Consider the following 18,694-nt stretch of genomic DNA (forward strand, 5'->3'; position numbering starts at 1 on the left):
GGCGTGGCTTGGTGGGTCTGGTGTGGCTTGGTGGGCATGGCAAGGGAAGGATACTGCAAAATCTCCATTCCCTCCCCACTCTGGGGCCAGCCAGGGGTGGTATTTGCCAGTTCTCCGAACTACTCAAAATTTCCGCTACCGGTTCTCAAGAACCTGTCAGAACCTGCTGAATAGCACCCCTGGAATAGATGTACTTGAAATTTCAAATTCATCTAGGGAAAGGAACCGGTAGTCCTTGACTTACCATTCCCACTAAGCAAGCAAGACAATTGTTAAGTGAACTTTGCCCCATTTTACAACCTTTCTTGTCACAGTTATTAAATGAGTCACTACAGTTGTTAAATTAATAACATGGTTGTTAAGTGAATCTGGCTTCCCCATTGACGTTGCTTGTTTGAAGGTCATAAAAAATGATCACATGACCCTGGGACATCGCAACCGTCATAAATACATGCCAGTTGCCAAGCGTCCGAATTTTAATCACGTGAGCATGGGGATGCTGCAACAGTTATAAGTGTGAAAAACGGTCATAGGTTTTTCAGTACCACTTTTTTTCAGTACCATTTTAACTTTGAATAATCCCTAAACAAATGGTTGTAAGTTAAGGACTGCCTGTACTTCCAATCACCACCAGCAGCATTTATCTAATTATATCTTATAAGGCATTTGCTTATTGATGTATTTATCACTTATATAAATGGGGTACAGCTTTTAATTTGTATCACGATCCAAGATCTTTTCCCTGGTAGGTATTACCAGTTCATATCCCACCTACATACATCAGGATATTTTCCCCCAATGTACTTTCATCATTTTAGACTTACCTGGCAAGACCACCATTCTCTTTCTCTCTCTTTTTTCCCTCTCTCTTTCTTGCTCCTTTATCTTCTTCTTCTGCCAATCATCAGGTTTGTGTGTGTGTTTTTTTTTTTTTTTTAAATTCCCTGTTGGAGCTCTTTGCAATCCTTAAAAATACATGATTTGAAGTTTTCAGGGAATTTATTCATTTCACGCTTCTCCTTTAACTCTAGATTAAATTTCATATGTCAGTTCTTCAAGAAGTCTTGATGGATACAGTATGAACCTGGTGATTCATCATTTTGGGGCCTCCATAAATAATTCATTGATTTGCTTCACTAGTAATCCCAGCAAAAGTGCAAATAGCTCAAATCCAGATCTACCAAATCATGAATGGAAGAGTTCATTTTAACCACACTTAGATATATCAGGGACTCCTGTAAATGTTGTTTGATAATCCTTCCCCTTTACTCAATTTCTCTTCATTTCACTTTTCATATTGCTTTGAAGGATTTTCCAAATATTGTAGCAATGGTATTAGACAGCACAGCAAGCTTCCAAGTAAGGAAAACATGGACAATTACCTTAAATTATTCCACCAGTAGGACCAGTCCAATAAGTGCCATCACTGGATGCAAACCTCTTTCTGTGTATACACACACACACACACACACATATATTGTGATGCAGAAAATGCATATAATGTGTCTGCATTGGAGTACAGTCATTTGAAAGGCACTGGTGATGAGCAATAATCTATTAACGTGACTGCATAAACCAACTAGCAGTGAAATGAACCACAAAAAAAGTATTCTGTTTTATATTCTTGAAGATCTGAAAAGACAAGCGGAGAGAATTAAAATGGCCCTTCGAGGTTAAATTGAGAAGGAAATTGTCACTGAGGTAAAGAACTATTAATGTGATCTTGAGTATCATAGACTGCAATATTTATTTTCTGCTTGATCGGCTTCTGTTTAGTCTTTAATTACGCCTAAACTGAGATACAATGGTCTGTCACAATTAAAGTGAGAATATTAAGCATTTTTTGTTCCAAGGTTTTGGTCTTTACTTTCAAGGTTAGGTACAGTTTACTCTAGAGTGGTTTTTTTCCCCTTAATAAACAGATGACTATAGAAATTTTTATTTATTTATTTTTTTTTTGTTTTTATCATATTTGTATACCGCCCTACTCCCGAAGGACTCAGGGCAATGAACAGCCAAAATAAAATACAAAGACATACAAAAGTTAAAAAACTATTAAAAACAGATTAAATAATTTAGGCTCAAAAAACAAATTAAGACATCCAATTTATCTAAAAAACATTTAAAACCCAATTTAAAAGCCAATTTAAAAGGGAGAGTTAGGCCAGATCAGCCTGTTGGAATAAAAACGTTTTTAGGGCACGGCGGAAGATGCGTAAGATGCGTAAAATTAAAAAAACTATTGTGACTCGATGAACATATTTCACTTTGTCCCCATAATTCTATTATTCTGGAACTCAAATCTAAATTTACATGAAAGTTCAGCAACAGCAGAAGGTCTACTGCCCTCAGGTTTGTTCTCTTGTCTAATTTTCAAGGTAACTTTAGAATATGGGGTGGGAGGATTTGAGCTGACATTATCTTCTAGCAATTACAAGGTGGTCGAGACAGCTAATGTATGCCTGTTTGCCACTGCGTGTTTCTTCCTCTGCATAAGGACATCTATAGAAGAATATCCAAAAAGACAAGATAGTGGCCTTAACCTTGCAATTGTATGTACATGTATACTAGACTGTGTTGTTTCTCTGGATCATATAATATATATGGGTAATAAACGTAATTTTGTATTTATTTATTTATTTATTTATTTATTTATTTATTTATTTATTTATTCATTCATGTTTATATGGTGTATATTGGAGGTGGTGACCCTTTGAGAGCTGTGTGCAATGAAATTTCATTTTAATGTATGCCGATTACTGTACATTCAAAATAACAATAAAGTTATTCCTCTCTTCTCTTCTCTTCTCTTCTCTTCTCTTCTCTTCTCTTCTCTTCTCTTCTCTTCTCTTCTCTTCTCTCCTCTCCTCTCCTCTCCTCTCCTCTCCTCTCCCCTCCCCTCCCCTCCCCTCCCTCTCCCCACACCTCCCCTCCTCTCCTCTCCTCTCCTCTCCTCTCTCCTCTCCTCTCCGTTCCATTCCATTCCATTCCATTCCATTCCATTCCATTCTTTGAAGCTCTGGGTTTTTTTTTAACATGTCTATGAGGCAGACAATTTGTTTGCACAGTTGCAGCACCCAGTTGACTTTTTGACACCTCGTCTTCCCACGGACACCCTCCCCCCAAACCCAGCTCTGCATCTTCTCTGCTTTTCCTCCTCTACAAAATACATATAGTGGATTTCCTTTGTATTATTTTTCCTGGCATTTAAATGTAGTTTGAGAAATGTAATTTCAATTGTGGATTGAAAAATAGCTGGCTCTACAGTGAAAGATGGATAATGTCCTTAGTTTTAGTGAAGCTGATTTCCTCTGCAGGAAAAAGAAATCAAAAGCAATTTCTTTTTTTATTTAACTGAGCAACAGGAAACCAAGAATTTTTCAGCCCAGCTTTACTATATGCTGTGTACAAAGTTAAGAAAACTTGAATTCAAGTTCATCACTGAAGTAGACTAAGCCAAAGGTGAGAAGACCAATTGACCTTATTTTATGCTATAACAATCAGATTCATTAAGCAGAAGTTTCTTACTCTGTAATTTTATTGAGGCTAGATTTTTTTTTACTTACACAGAAAAAGTGTTGTGGCATGATAATGCCACTGCATTTTAGAATGAGAAAATCAAGAAAACAGAAGCAACATTAACTTAATTATACCCTTTCATTATATGCCTTGGAATTTCAAACCTAGTGCCTGAGATGGAAAAACTATGAGGAGATAAACTGTGATCATGCAGAGTTATTTGTCAGTCTTTCATGCTATATTAGTAGACAAACAGTGCATAGATAAAGACCAGGGTGGGCAACTGGCTCAGGAATTCTGGGAGTTGAAGTCCACAGGTTGTAAAGGGCCCACAGTTGCCCATCCCTGGTAAAGACTATCATCAAGTCAACAACTATAATAGATTTGTAACAGAACAAAGCCATCTTAACTATGCTGAGTGATAAATCCAAAGTGCTTCATGAATTGGTAGGTTCCTGATTTTCAGCATGCTACTCAATGTTACATTAACTTATTTTTCTTCTGAACATGATATTAACATATTTAAAAATATGAAACAAAAATAGGACAATATTTGCATTGGACAATGAATTTGTAATTCATTGGCATTTTGTTTCCAATATAATGAAGTTGACATCCTGCTCTCTTTCATTAGATACGAAAAATAATATTTTGATTTGGTTGATCTCATTTTATGATCCTAATACACTTACTTAACCTTCCTTAAAGCACTAGCTCATTGTTTTAATAAAAGAAAATATTCCATTTTTAAAATGTCTTGCAAATTTTCAATGTCTACCTTAATCCAACTCCTCAGTTGTCTATAAACATACACTCTGTACATAGAATTATCAAAATGGGGCACCAGCAATATAATTTCCAATAGGGCTTCCTTGGACAGGTTGACTCTGTTGTAGGCTATTGTATTATAGGACTCTATTGTCCTATAATTCCTTTTCTACCAAGCTATAATTTGATGCTATAAATTAAAATCAACATTCTAAATTGCACCTGGAATCCTACAGGTACCCAATGCAAAGCCTGGAAGATAGAGGCAATATAATTTCTGAATTGTCTTTAAAGACAGCCCCATGTAGAGTCCATTCCAGAGATCTACCAATGTGTGGTGATAAGAGAATGTGTCACAGAAGCCAGCTCCTTCCACTCCAGAATGGGCCACAGTGGCATTAACTGAAACTTTCCTGATGTTAGGCAAAAAGAACCAGAATGACACTGTGAGTTGATTAGCATTGCTTCTGTATTGTTGCAGATTTATTTACAATAATCTTGACAGCCTGACTGCATTCTCTTGAGAACAGTGAGAAAAGGGCTTCAGGAATTTGGGGAGAATCAGGTCTATGTCACTTCCTGCTACTCTATGCTCACCAATTTCTTCACTCCTCCCTCCCATTCTAGCTAGAGATTCTACCACATCTGGCCATGATCATGACCTTATCCTGCCCATCTTCTAATACTTACCATAGAAATGAATCTGCAACCCATTGGTGCAGACTGGTCACTAGAGACCCACTGAACATTATTTATTTATATATTTTACTTTATTTATTTATTTAATTTAGACATATCACCAAAATCGACTCTGAGTGGCGTTCAATATCATTCAACCCTGAGTGGCATTCAACATCATCCAACCCTTTCCACTTTGCCTGTGGTGGCACAGTGGTTAGAATGCAGTATTTCAGGCTAATTCTGATGACTGCCAGCAGTTTGATTCTAACTGGCTCAAGGTTGACTCAGCCTTCCATCCTTCCGAGGTCCCAGATTGTTGGGGATAATATGCTGACTCTATAAACAGCTTAGAGGGTGCTGTAAAGCACTATGGGATGGAATGGAATGGAATGGAATGGAATAGAATAGAATAGAATAGAATAGAATAGAATAGAATAGAATAGAATAGAATAGAATAGAATAGAATAGAATAGAATAGAATAGAATTTTTATTGGCCAAGTGTGATTGGACACACAAGGAATTTGTCTTGGTGCAAATGCTCTTAGTGTACATAAAAGACACGTTCATCAAGAATCATAAGGTACAACACTTAATGATAGTCATAGGGTACAAATAAGCAATCAGGAAACAATAAAAATATAAATCGTAAGAATACCAGCAACAAGGTTACAGTCATATAGTCATAAGTGGGAGGAGATGGGTGATGGGAACGATGAGAAGATGAGAAGATTAATAGTAGTGCAGACTTAGTAAATAGTTTAACAGTGTTGAGGGAATTATTGGTTTAGCAGAGTGATGGCGTTTGGGAAAAAAACTGTTCTTGTGTCTAGTTGTTCTGGTGTGCAGTGCTCTATAGTGTCGTTTTGAGGGTAGGAGTTGAAACAGTTTATGTCCAGGATGTGAGGGGTCTGTAAATGTTTTCACAGTCCTCTTTTTGACTCGTGCAGTATACAGGTCCTCAATGGAAGGCAGGTGGGTAGCAATTGTTTTTTCTGCAGTTCTAATTATCCTCTGAAGTCTCTGTCTGTCTTGTTGGGTTGCAGAACCAAACCAGACAGTTATGGAGGTGCAGATGACAGACTCAATAATTCCTCTGTAGAACTGTATCAGCAGCTCCTTGGCCAGTTTGAGCTTTCTGACTTGGTGCAGAAAGAACATTCTTTGTTGTGTTTTTTGATGATGTTTTTGATGTTAGCTGTCCATTTTAGATCTTGCGATATGGTAGAACCTAGAAATAAGTCTAAGTGCTATTGCTGTCTTCTGTCACTCAGGTATGCTGCATTGGCATAGGCAGAACCCCTTGCCATAGCTACTACTAGTGCTATCAGGCAAGAGAACTCTCCAAAGGAGCTGAAGGAGGCTTAAAGCAAATTTAGGTCAGCCCATTTTTGTCGTTTCAGATATCATAAAAAGATAAGGCCTGCTAAAAAGTGAAAGTCCAAGGTAGTTATTAGAAGTTTGCACAGAACAAGACGAGAGGGGATTAATTTAGGAACAAGAAATCTTAAATTGGAGCACTGCTGTTCAACACAATTCTAATTATTAACATATGGAAAAACGCATGATTAAGCACACAGCATTCAGCTGTTTTTAGATTTAAAACCAACTGTTCAACTGGACTCCTAATTACTATTAAAATTCAAAAAGTAGGGATTCACTTTTATAAGCCGCGCTAATGCCATAATATGGCATTTCAGTCAAGCCTGGGCACATTTTTGCTAGCAAGATTAACCACCCATGCCAAACTATTGCAACATTTTCAAACACTGTTAAGAAAAACTCTTCAGGTCATCCAGCTGATTCTTGTTTTGTTTTTTTTGTTTTCTTTCATTGGCCCCCTGCCTGGAAGATGAAGAGTGGAACTGACATTCATTGCTCAGTATATTGGTTCCATGTCAGGTGGGAAACATTAGTGGATGTGATCAAAGGAATGTAGGTTGATTCAAAATGAGTTTGGGGAGAACTCAGTTAATTTTTGAGGCTTTCTCTAAATGGTGTACTGCTGTGTGTGGTCATTCCTACAGATGTCCCTGGCAGGGTCCAAATCGAAATGACAAATGAACCGCCAAGCTCTTACTTTAATGAGATTTCATTGCATAATGCAACACATACACACATTTTGAGAAGATTTAGCAGAATCCTTACATACAGTATTTTAATGTCAGCAATTCTAGCTGGCAAGGCAGGAAAATTGGGCAATGAACAGGATGTATTCGCAGGTGTAAGTGAATGTGTAAGTGAAATATCCTATTTTATGGTTCATCTTCTTTTCTTGGAGATACTATCTTAAATGCAGGTCACATTTATGATTTGTAGGAAAACTCATTTAAATTTTGATTAGGTGCAGTCAAGTCTCCAATAGAAGAGAACATCTGTAGCTCAGTGTTGAACTATGGAGTCCTTGGTGCTCTCCAAGCTTAGTTATTTGATTGCAGGCGCTTCATTGCCTGACTAGGTAACATCATTGGTGCCATTGAGTGTGGAGTTTGCTCCCTGTTTAGAGCTTACCACATCCCCACCAATACTGGAAGGGCAAACAACTGTATACATAAACAGGGAGCAAACCCCACACTCACTGGCACTGATGAGGTTACCTAGTTGGGTGATGAAATGACTGTAAGCAAATCACCAAACTCAGAGAGCACCAAGCACTTCATAGTCAAATGTGCTATAAATGCATTTATCGGTCAAAGAAAGCATCGGGTTGTTGGAATTGGAAATATTAATGTGATTATATGGGAACAGTAAACACTGCACAGAATATTCTCTCTGTAGTATAGTGTGTGTGATGGTTATTCCTGATTATCTTTCTTTCAGACATTCACTTATTAGCTGTCTCATTTCAACCCCCTTAACTTTTGCTTCTGAATGATTTTAGGATGAAGACTGAAATTCAATTGACATCTTTACAGTAACATTGTTCTTGGATAATCATTTCTATCATTATACATTTCTTAACATATAGCAATAGCACTTAGACTTATATACCTCTTCACAGTGCTTTTTATAGCCCCCCTCTAAGCGGTTTACAGAGTCAGCATATTGCCCCCAACTATCTCATTTTACCCACCTCGGAAGGATGAAAGGCTGAGTCAACCTGGAGCCTGGTGAGATTCAGTCTGCCAAACTGCAGGCATCCGGTAGTCAGCATAAATAGACTGCAGTACTGCATTCTAACCACTGTGCCACCGCGGATCTTAACATATATGTTTATCAATAACCACTACCACCAATAAGACAAAATTGTGTCTTTGTCTACTGTATATTGAAACAGTATTCAGTGTGCATTATTTAAATATGACGGTAGGAAAAGCAGTTAAATGTGGAAGAAATGGAAATGATCGCTGAGACGCGCCATAGAAACATTACACTGAGAAATAATTATAATTAAATCACTATTTCAGTTAATTTCACCTTCCAGGCATTCAATCATATTATCAGTCTAATATGATTCCTAGCAGTGTTTTTTGCCAGTTTGAACTATATATTAATTGCTAATATTGCTACTTTTTACCTTATTTGGGATGTTAATTTCTCTAGCTTGTAATGTTCTGCTACATTATCGGCGATACACCTTGTTTGGTGTCTCTCCATTTTGTGACAAGTTTTAATATTCTGAGAGTTTCATACTATTCTGAGCTAAATTCCTATTGCATAGGCATTGGCATCTGGTCAGGGCACTCTCCTTACCCTGCTTATATCTACAAGGTGTCTTCTTCAGTATTAGAAGTATAGATATATGGCCCCAACTATTCAGATAGTTCTCAAGTTGCAGCCACAATTGGACTAGAACCTTGCTCCTTTAGTGAAGCAGTTAAGTGACATGCCCACATGATGATTTTGTTCAATGAGTATAATCTCGGCTCTTCCAGGTGCAGTCATTAAGTGATCACTCAGAGCGCCCCTCTCCATGCCCCCATGCCCAGGAAGCTCACGTCCACTCTCTGCCTGACCAGGCCTTGGAGCCCCAGCCCTCTCCCTGCTCCAATATGCCTGGGCCCACTTACCTTTGCCTTTTTCTGCAGCTGCAGGTACGCCCAGCTAATATGATGTGTTGCCTTCCTACCAAGGATGCCTTGCACCATCCTGCAGGTGGGACCCATTCTTGTGATCGGTGGAACGTTCCTTCTCCAAATTGCCCTAGGAAGACTAGAAAGGTAGTGAAAACCATTGTTCCGAAGTCTAGCAATCTAGCTTTCCAGCACTCTTCCATGTGCAGAAGAGAATAACTCTGCTGTGCTGCAGATGTGGGACTTGGATCTTCAAGCTTCAGGCCCTCTTTCTGTAGCCCATAGGAGGGACTGAGCTCTCCACCTGCACCAAAGAGCATGCTTCTGCCAGGTTAAAGAAACAGGTCCTTGGAATTTGAGCCACATTTCTCTAGTCCAGTGGAGGGGCTAACCTCCACTCAGCAGGCAGCTCTTTCAGCCAACCCCCAGAGACAGCTGCAGCTTGCAACTTTTCCTTCTGGCTTTCCCATTGATTTTCTGGAGAAGCCAGCAGAGGAGAGAGAAAATGACAATCACATGATTGTGGGGTGCTTGGCAAGCAGTTATAAATGTGAACTGGTTGCCAAATGCCTGAAATCTGGACTTGGTGATTGCAGGTGATGGAGCAGCATGATGTTTTATGATGGCTAGGAGTACTTTATCAGCTGTTGTAACTTTGAACAGTTGTTAAACAACTGGTCATAAGTCAAGAACTACCTACAGTGTCTTATGAATGAATCAGTTATCAATGCAGATTATCTCTGGATGATTATATTGAAGTATGGCTATCACTCATTGAAATACAGCCATACATACATAGTTACATAGTTACATACATACATACATCTGTGAAGATCTCTTGTAGGCCTTCCTTCCTTCCTTCCTTCCTTCCTTCCTTCCTTCCTTCCTTCCTTCCTTCCTTCCCTCTTTCCTCTCTCCCTCCCTCCCCCTCAAAAACGTTTTTAAAAAGTGTTCATATCCATATGAAATTCCTTCCCTTTCTCTTTTTTTGACTTGACAAGAAACCTAATCACAAATTATCTTGCCATTCTTCAGTCCTGAATCCTCAAGACATACCATACAACATATACATTCACAAATTTTAGATGCCATCATAATAGCTTCATCTAATCCATGAATGGGCTTATCAGCAAGAATATTTATTGATAGATTTAAAATATTTATATAGTTGCCCATCTTAAGAAATTCTGAGATACTCACAACAACAAAACCAATAACTATAAAACAATCATAAAACAATAAAGCAATAAATCAAAACATATGTTGTAATACTTTTTAAAAGTGCTCCTATGTCCTTTATCTAAACTGACCTTCGAATTTTCCACCAAAATACCATGAAAACAGATAATCCATGGATTACCTATGGATAAACCAATTGTGAGAATTAAAGTATTAAAAGTATTGAGGGTTGGCACATCTGCAGGTGGCACATTTTTCACTGTATTTTAGTTAAAAATGTGAGGGTTGGCTTATTTGCGAGTGGGCTTATATGTGAATATATACATACCTCTCTTATATGAAAGACAATCTCCTAATATTGCAAATGGTTTAAAAAAAATCCCACAGATTTTGATATTAGAATAGCACCTTTTACATTAATAAGACTTGGATTTAAGTGCTACATAAACAGCAAAATCAATTGGAATCTTCTATTAGACAATATAAGCCGGTCAGTTGCCTGGCATTTAATGTTTTGTTATTTGAAGGTAGAAAGTTATTTATTGCCATAATGCAGTGACTCAATAGAAATAAATCATCTTCCTTTATTACGGTCAGAGGCCCCAAACAGGAAATGCTACTAAAGGTAATAAGAGTCTAAAAATGTTCAAGTGGTCAGCAAGTAACTGAATTACAACTAGGGGAGATGATATTTTAGTGGGTGCCTCATTTTCACTGCTGTAGCAAGCATATTGTACAATTTGTGAAGTAGCTCCATTATTATTAATATCCATTGTCTACTATTTCCTTGTTTGTTTTCTTTTTTATAGTATTTTCAATTATTTTTATAATTAATAATGATGGGGCTTTATGTGTTTATTTACAGTTTCTAGCTTTCTTTTACACTGCTCAAAGTTCCTTTTGCTGGGAGTGGCAGATGATGATTGATAGCTAGAGAGATAGCTAGATGATAGATAGATAGATAGATAGATAGATAGATAGATAGATAGATAGATAGATAGATAGATAGATAGATAGACAGAGAGAGAAAGAGAGAGAGAGGGAGAGAGAGAGACAGACAGACAGACAGAAAGACAGACAGACAGATCTGAGACTTGTAGAAGAGGGAAAACAAACTATTCAGAAACCTATGTAGCAGCTTGGAAGAAATGGTTGAATTCTTTTAGAATGTCACTCAGAAATGTTATTTGATTAAAAAACAAGAAAATTGAGGATCCAAATCTACCTTTTTTTAAAGTATTATCTCATCTCCAATTACTTCCTGGAAGTAATTTCATTTAATTCTGGAAGTAATTTTAGCAAAACGTACGATGTCCTTGCCTATGGAGGTTGGTAACTATATTCTAATTCAATGAAATTATAGTTTACATATTCCCATTAGAAATGTATTCAGCTGGATGTTCGGGCTTGCAAAAAATTGTCAGATATTTCACCATCTAATTATGGCTTTAGAAAATATATGTTGCTTGAGCTTATTCAATTTACATTTTCTTGTATTAGGAACAATCACGATTTCTTAAGCAGCCTGGAATTGCACCTGGAATGACTGTAGTATCTCAAAAGCATTTCTGGATTTTGCTCATCTGAATTTGGTTGTATCTGTAGACTAGAAAAATCTAAATGACCACTTAATTACAACTTAGTCTCTCTGCTGCTGCCAGATAGGAACATCCATATTTGCACTTGAAATATGGTAGCCTCAAAGATGTATCTCCACTGGCAGCATTATGATTATAACAGAATAGTTGAGTCTCCAGCACTTTTGGCCTGCAAACCAGATGATTCTAACAAACAGACATATGCATATCAGTTGTTCAAAAGGTTGTACCCCAGGTGTGGAACATCCACTGCTCTCTCTAGGGACAATAGCATCTTCAAAACCCAGTCAACCACATGGAACACAATGTTAATTGTTCTCTTTCTGCAGTTCAGACTGGCAAATGCAGAATTAGATTAAGCAAATGGCCAAGAGTCACTGAGTAGAAGAAAGCAAAAACAAGGGGAACAAGGCCAGCCTGTGTTCCAAAAAGCATTAAGTCCAGAAAGTCAGGTGTTGCAAAATCCAATTAGCAGAAGGAGGAATTCAATCAAGAAACACTAATAAAATTGCTTAGCCAAGATAAAACTTTTTAAAAACTGTTCATTCCGTGTCATTTAATGTTATTGTTTACATTTGCATTCTGCTTTTGAGAGATTTGTATTTGATTTGAATTACACCAGCATATGGTTTTAAAACTACAGTGAAGAATAACATTAATGAATATTTGGGCTTACTGTATAGAGTTACATCAAAAACACTTTACACAATGCGTAACATTTACACAGATTTAAATCAAAACAGCTCCAATACTGTAAGCTTACGCTCCGAAAGACATAACAAAAAAGGAAGAAAAATGAGGAGGGAAGAAAAGAACAAATTCAAGAGTTGTCATTGCAAGTTGATCTCCATCAAGTTGACTATCTGATGAAAGTTCTCTGAACCAATACTAGAATATACTATCTAAATTTGTTAACTCTTTCCTCATAACTTTTTGTTTTGTAGTATAAGTATACTAATACGCACCTCTAAATGACAAGCGGAGACTTGTATATTGGGTGGGGGAGAACCATAAATCCTGGAGTCCTGGAAAGATAGCAAACATAGGACATTTGGAACTCTTAAAGAACGGTCTTGTCTGACTTCTTCAGGGTTTGATGCAAGGTCTTTTTTACAATTGAACCTGGAATGGAACTTCACACATCACCCAAAGTTGGTGATTCAGCCTTCTACCTTCCCCACATGTTTTGCGTATCACTTTATTGATTTTGCTCAGTCAACCGGCCTAAGATTTACTCTTTTTTCAGACATTCCGAATCTTCCTATTTCCAACTAAATCAATAGGTTGCATCCAAAAGTACCTTTTGTAATTTGGAATTGATCAAATGTCATTTTGGTTTCGGCTGTTATTGCATTATAGACAGACAGATTGCCCTGGTATTAAGCAACACATCCTCCTTCAATATGTCAAATACCTATGTTTTCTGTGAGTAACAATTATTTTATTTCACAAGAGGATGTTTGATGGAAATACAGAAGAATATTATATTGTACTTCGGATTACAAAAGCACCATCTTCCTATGCCACGTTTTGCACAGTCTTTGTTTTATTGTGTGGAACAATTATTCCACTGGGTCCTACCTGACTGTGAGTGAAACTTGATCTAATGATTATTCTTAAACAATGCATCTAAATTCTCATGGGTTTTAATCCACTGCCTGTTAAGAGATGCAGCTACACTCTTCAAGAGCCACAATAATGTGACATAGCTTTCCCCAACCTGAGGCTCCCTCCCCAAACATGCCATAATTCACAGCCAGCCTAATTAGTCATGATGGCTAAGAATTAGGGGGAGTTGAAGCATATCTGGTAGTCATCCGATTAGGGAAACATTCTATAATTTAACATTGATCTGGACCTGCAACTGTACAGTTTTACATTTAGGCTTATCTGTGTAAAATACTGTGAATTGGGTGACCACGATCTTTTAATTTAATCAGATTTATTGTGGAAATAAAATGGGACTCTGAGTTTCATAGCTGGAGATTAGACATTGATAAATTCTAAACACGACTTTTTATTGAAGCATGGTGATATATATTTTTTCTCTCACACAAGTATTCTTTTGGCAAAGCTAAATAAGGCAGGAAGTGGCTGGATGAAATAAACTCTCTGACACATGTTATCCATTGTAGCGGCATGGAGAAAGTTTGACAAGTTTGACATCACTATTAATACAAATGATATAATTCCTGAAGTCATAGTGATCTTCAAATCTTAGTGGACAACCAATTAAATATGAGCCAATGGTGTGCAGCAGCAGCCAAAAAAGCCAATGCAATCCTAAATTGCATTAACAGAGGGATTCAGTCAAGATCATGTGAGATATTAATACCACTCTATAAAGCCTTAGTCACACCACACCTAGAATATTGCATCCGGTTTTGGTCATAACATTATAAAAAAGATGTTGAGACTCTAGAAAGAGTGCAGAGAAGAGCAACTAGGATGATTAGGGGACTGGAGGCTAAAACATATGAAGAACGGTTACAGGAATTGGGCATGGTTAGTTTAGTGAAGAGAAGGACAAGGGGAGACATGATAGCAGCGTTCCAGTATTTGAGGGGCTGTCACAGAGAGGAGGAGGAGGATCAACCTATTTTCCAAAGCATCTTAAGGCCAGACAAGGAGTAATGGATGAAAACTGATCAAGGAGAGATTCAACTTAGAAATACGGAGAAATTTTCTGATAGTGAGAACAATCAACCGATGGAACAGAAGTTGCCTTCAGAGGTTGTGGAGCTTCATCACTGGAAGATTTCAAGAAGAGACTGGATTTCCACCTGTCAGAAGTGGTGTAGGGTCTCCTGCTTGGGCAGGGGGTTGTACTAGATGACGTACAAGATCCCTTCCAACTCTGTTATTCTGATTGGTTCTGGCTCCAGTAATATTATTCAGACAAAACAATGTCACAACATTGTGACACAAGCTCAACCCTTTCATATGTGCATAGCAGTGTTGCATCTTAGTATGTAAGGGGTGGAGTTTGAACAACCTCAGGACTTGTGACTCACAATGCTTCTCAATGCTCCATTCACAAGGATACCTAGATCTGGTAGTTCTAGACTTTCTCTTCCATGAAAACCCAATGCTGTTATGGACAGTGGCTGCATTACCAATAGGCCAGATAGGTGGGCTGGAACATCAAGGTTTGCTCTATTCCCTTATAAGAACCCCAGAATTCTATAACATGGAAAGTTCTGCCTTATTTCCTCTGAAACTGGATCTAGTCCTTCATTGTAAATGCCAAATATATCAGGACAGAGAAGCATGAAAAGATACTAAACAGGTAATAGAAGTATGTATGTACAATCACCATGAAACCCTCAAGGGTCAATTCATTTATTCATAGCTCTGTTAAAGAGCAACTGGCACACAGAGAGAAGGAATAATATAGCATATAGGCAGATGTGGAGGGCAGGAAAGATCATGGTTATATGAAATCATAATCATGATCTGAAGGCAGAGTGGGAATGTCTACACATATTCTCCTAGGATTCTACTATATTTTAACATTAGGGTTTATGCACCTCCCATACAAACATTATTAAAAATTTAATAAATAAGTAAAAAAAATAAAATAAGCATCCATTACTAAATTGTCATTGTGAGAAGGGGAAAAGGAGATAATTTTATTCTCTCCCCGTTCTTGGTCCTGTCACATATGGCTAATTGGGGAAGGAGGGGCTTAGGATGGATGAAGCCCTTGTGGTGTAACACATTTAATATATCTGGGTATATGCATGATTATTTATTTATCTATTTATTTTGTCATGTTTATGTAGTGTATATTGGTGGTGACCCTTTGAGACAGGGGTGAAATGTAAAATTTGTTACTACCAGTTCTGTGGGCATGGCTTGGTGGGGGGAGTTTAATATGACTGGGTGGACGTGGCCAACTTTTTTTTTTTAACTTTTCAAAGCATTTTTTTCTAATGCTTTAAAAAGCCTCTTTGATGATCAGGCAACTCAGCTGGGATCGTCAGAGACTTTTCAAAGCATTTTTTTAACCACCTCTTCAGCCAAGAGGTTGCAGAAAAAAATGCTTTGAAAAGCCTCTGACGATCCCAGCTGAGCCGCGCGATCATCAGAGGCTTTTTTTTTAACTTTTAAAAGCATTTTTTCATTGGAATAGGTTGTAAAAAAAAAAATGCTTTTACAAGTTAAAAAAAAAAAAGCTTCTGATGATCGTGCGGCTCAGCTGGGCATGAGGGGGGTGGGGGGCACAGGGATTTTTGCTACTGGTTCTCCGAACCACCCGCTGCCATCGCTACCGGATTGGGCGATCCGGTCCGAACCGGGAGCATTTCACCCCTGCTTTGAGAGCTGTATGCAACGAAATTTCATTTTAATGTATGCTGATTAGCGTACATTCAAAGCAACAATAAAGTCAGTCTAAGTCTTTTTAAGTCTAAGTTAGAATGCAGTATTGCAGGCTAACTCATTGCTCACTGCCAGGAGTTCAATCCTCACCAGCTCAAGGTTGACTCAGCCTTCCATCCTTCCAAGGTCATTAAAATGAGGACCCAGATCATTGGAGGGGGGAGGGGCGATAGGCTGACTCTGTAAACCACTTACAGAGGGCTGTAAACAGTGGTGGGATTCTACCGGTGCTACCTGGTTCGGTGAACTGGTAGTGGCAGAAGGCTCCACCCACCTGCCTGGATGTCATCACGGATGCTCTGCACATATGCAGAAGGCTCTTCACAAATGCAGAGGTGGTGGACGTGCTCACATTTGCAAACTGGTAGCAAAGAAAAGTGAATACCACTACTGGCTCTAAAGCAACATAAAATGGTATGTAAGTCTAAGTGCTATTGCTATTGTTAGAAATAATTTTCTGTTGAAGATTGTTAGTTCAGTTAGGAAGCACCACTGGAAAAGAGGTTATAGGGAGAGAAAGAATTAAAAGAAAGAAAAAAAGAGAGCATGTACTGTATCAGTTCGAACCAATGGAGAAACTATATTAGACATAAAATAACTTCAAACATTTTATCTCTCCCTCCTTCTCCCTGATCCCCTTATCTTTGTCTCTTGCTATTATCAGATGAAATGTCAGAAAAACCAGGAACAATGTCTTGCTAGTAGCATTTAATTTATTAGACAAATGGTGACATAATCATAGTACATTTACTGTGCATTAAAGTACAGCACTGGATTTTCAATGTGTAATTCTCACATCTCTATATATTTTTTAAAAAAGACATTTTACTCTAAAAGCTACAGAAGCTTACCTAAATTAAGGATGGTGCGAGATGGAGATCTATTTTCATTTCCCCCTTGAGTCATGTTAACTGTATTCATTTAATTTCACCATAAAACCCAGTATTACAAAGAAATTGCACGCATGAATGTATTTGAATATTTATACTCGTGCTTCGGCAGCCATTATATTATTCATTGAGACTATATTAATGATTCAGTAAAACAATGCAGCCCTACCCTAGGAAGAAAATGGTTTACCAAAACAGCAATTAAGAGTACTTGCCTGTCCTCCTGCCATTCACATGAGATAATAATTCTTTCAAAGTAATTTTACCATCTGATTATATTCAACCTCTCACTTCAGATTGGTACAAACCTGATATTCTGTTTTGTATCTGCCACTTGGATGCTACATGAGCAACAGGGGAGCTCATTATGAGTCTGTGACAGCTACACCTGTATCAACCTGTAAATTGAGCCTATGCCCAATGTTACATTAGAACTTGGATGGGAGACCACCAGGGGATTCTAGGCGGTGAGCTAGACTGAGAAGTGAACACATGCTACAGAAATCCTGGAGGAAGGCAATAGCAAAACCTCTTTGATATTATTGTCAGAAAACAGAGTGGACAGAGAGGAGTCAAGTTCAGCTAAGGAGACATTATACTTTCTTTAGCACGCAGAAGACGAAAACACAAAACTGTCACCTCAGGGTATTTTAAAGGACACAGCAGAACAACTCCACACCCTGGTCAGGGATGATTCACACCCTGGCCAGTGTCTCTTTTCACTTTTACTATCGGGCAGAAGACATTGAAGTATAGCCAGCCAGACAAACAGGTTTAAAAGCAGCTTCTACCCATGGGCTGTCAGACTCCTAAACACAATCACAATCACTCCACGTACATATGGAAACATATGACTAGTTTTTTCTTTCCGCAATTACTTGTATAAGGATTATTCTCTATACTATTCATGTTGTCTTGTATTTTCTGTTATGGCTTGCTAAACCAATTTCAATGAATACATGATATACAATGACAATAAAGGCTATGATGATGATGATGATGATGATGATGATGGTGGTGATGATGATGGTGATGATGATGATGATTCAAAAAGAAAACAAGGAAAATTAGTCTTTTTTTAATGCTGTTTCCTACTATTTATCAGAAATTTCAACAAGAAAATAATACAGATAGTCCTCAACGTATGACAACAACTGAGCCCACACTTTCTGTTGTGAAGCGAGACAGTTGTTAAGTCAGCTTTGCTACGTTTTATGATCTTTCTTGCCACCGTTGTTAAGTGAATCACAGCAGTTGTTAAGTTAGTAACACGGTTGTTAAGTGAATCTGGGTTTCCCATTGACTTTGCTTGTCAGAAGGTCACGGGGGGGATCACTGCGACCCTCACAAACACATGCCAAGCATCTGAATTTTGATCACGAGCCCATGGGGATGCCGCAATGGTCAAAAGTGTGAAAAATGGTCACAAGTCACTATTGTCAGTGCCGTTGTAACTTTTAACAGCCACTAAATATTCTTTTTTTTTCTAATGGTACAAAGCCAAGAAGCCCACCTATTTTGACCAAAGTCATCCAGACTCATAAGTGTTTGCACACTTCCTTAGCAGATGATCTGAAATGGAAGCACCTCATTTCCTCAAGAATAACCCAAAAGCATGAAGATTCATTGTCTTGGACCCTGGATAATTCATCTACTTTATGATCT

The sequence above is a fragment of the Pantherophis guttatus genome, chromosome 1, assembly GCF_059756535.1.
Source record: "Pantherophis guttatus breed Tessera chromosome 1, ASM5975653v1, whole genome shotgun sequence".
Classification (NCBI taxonomy): domain Eukaryota; kingdom Metazoa; phylum Chordata; class Lepidosauria; order Squamata; family Colubridae; genus Pantherophis; species Pantherophis guttatus.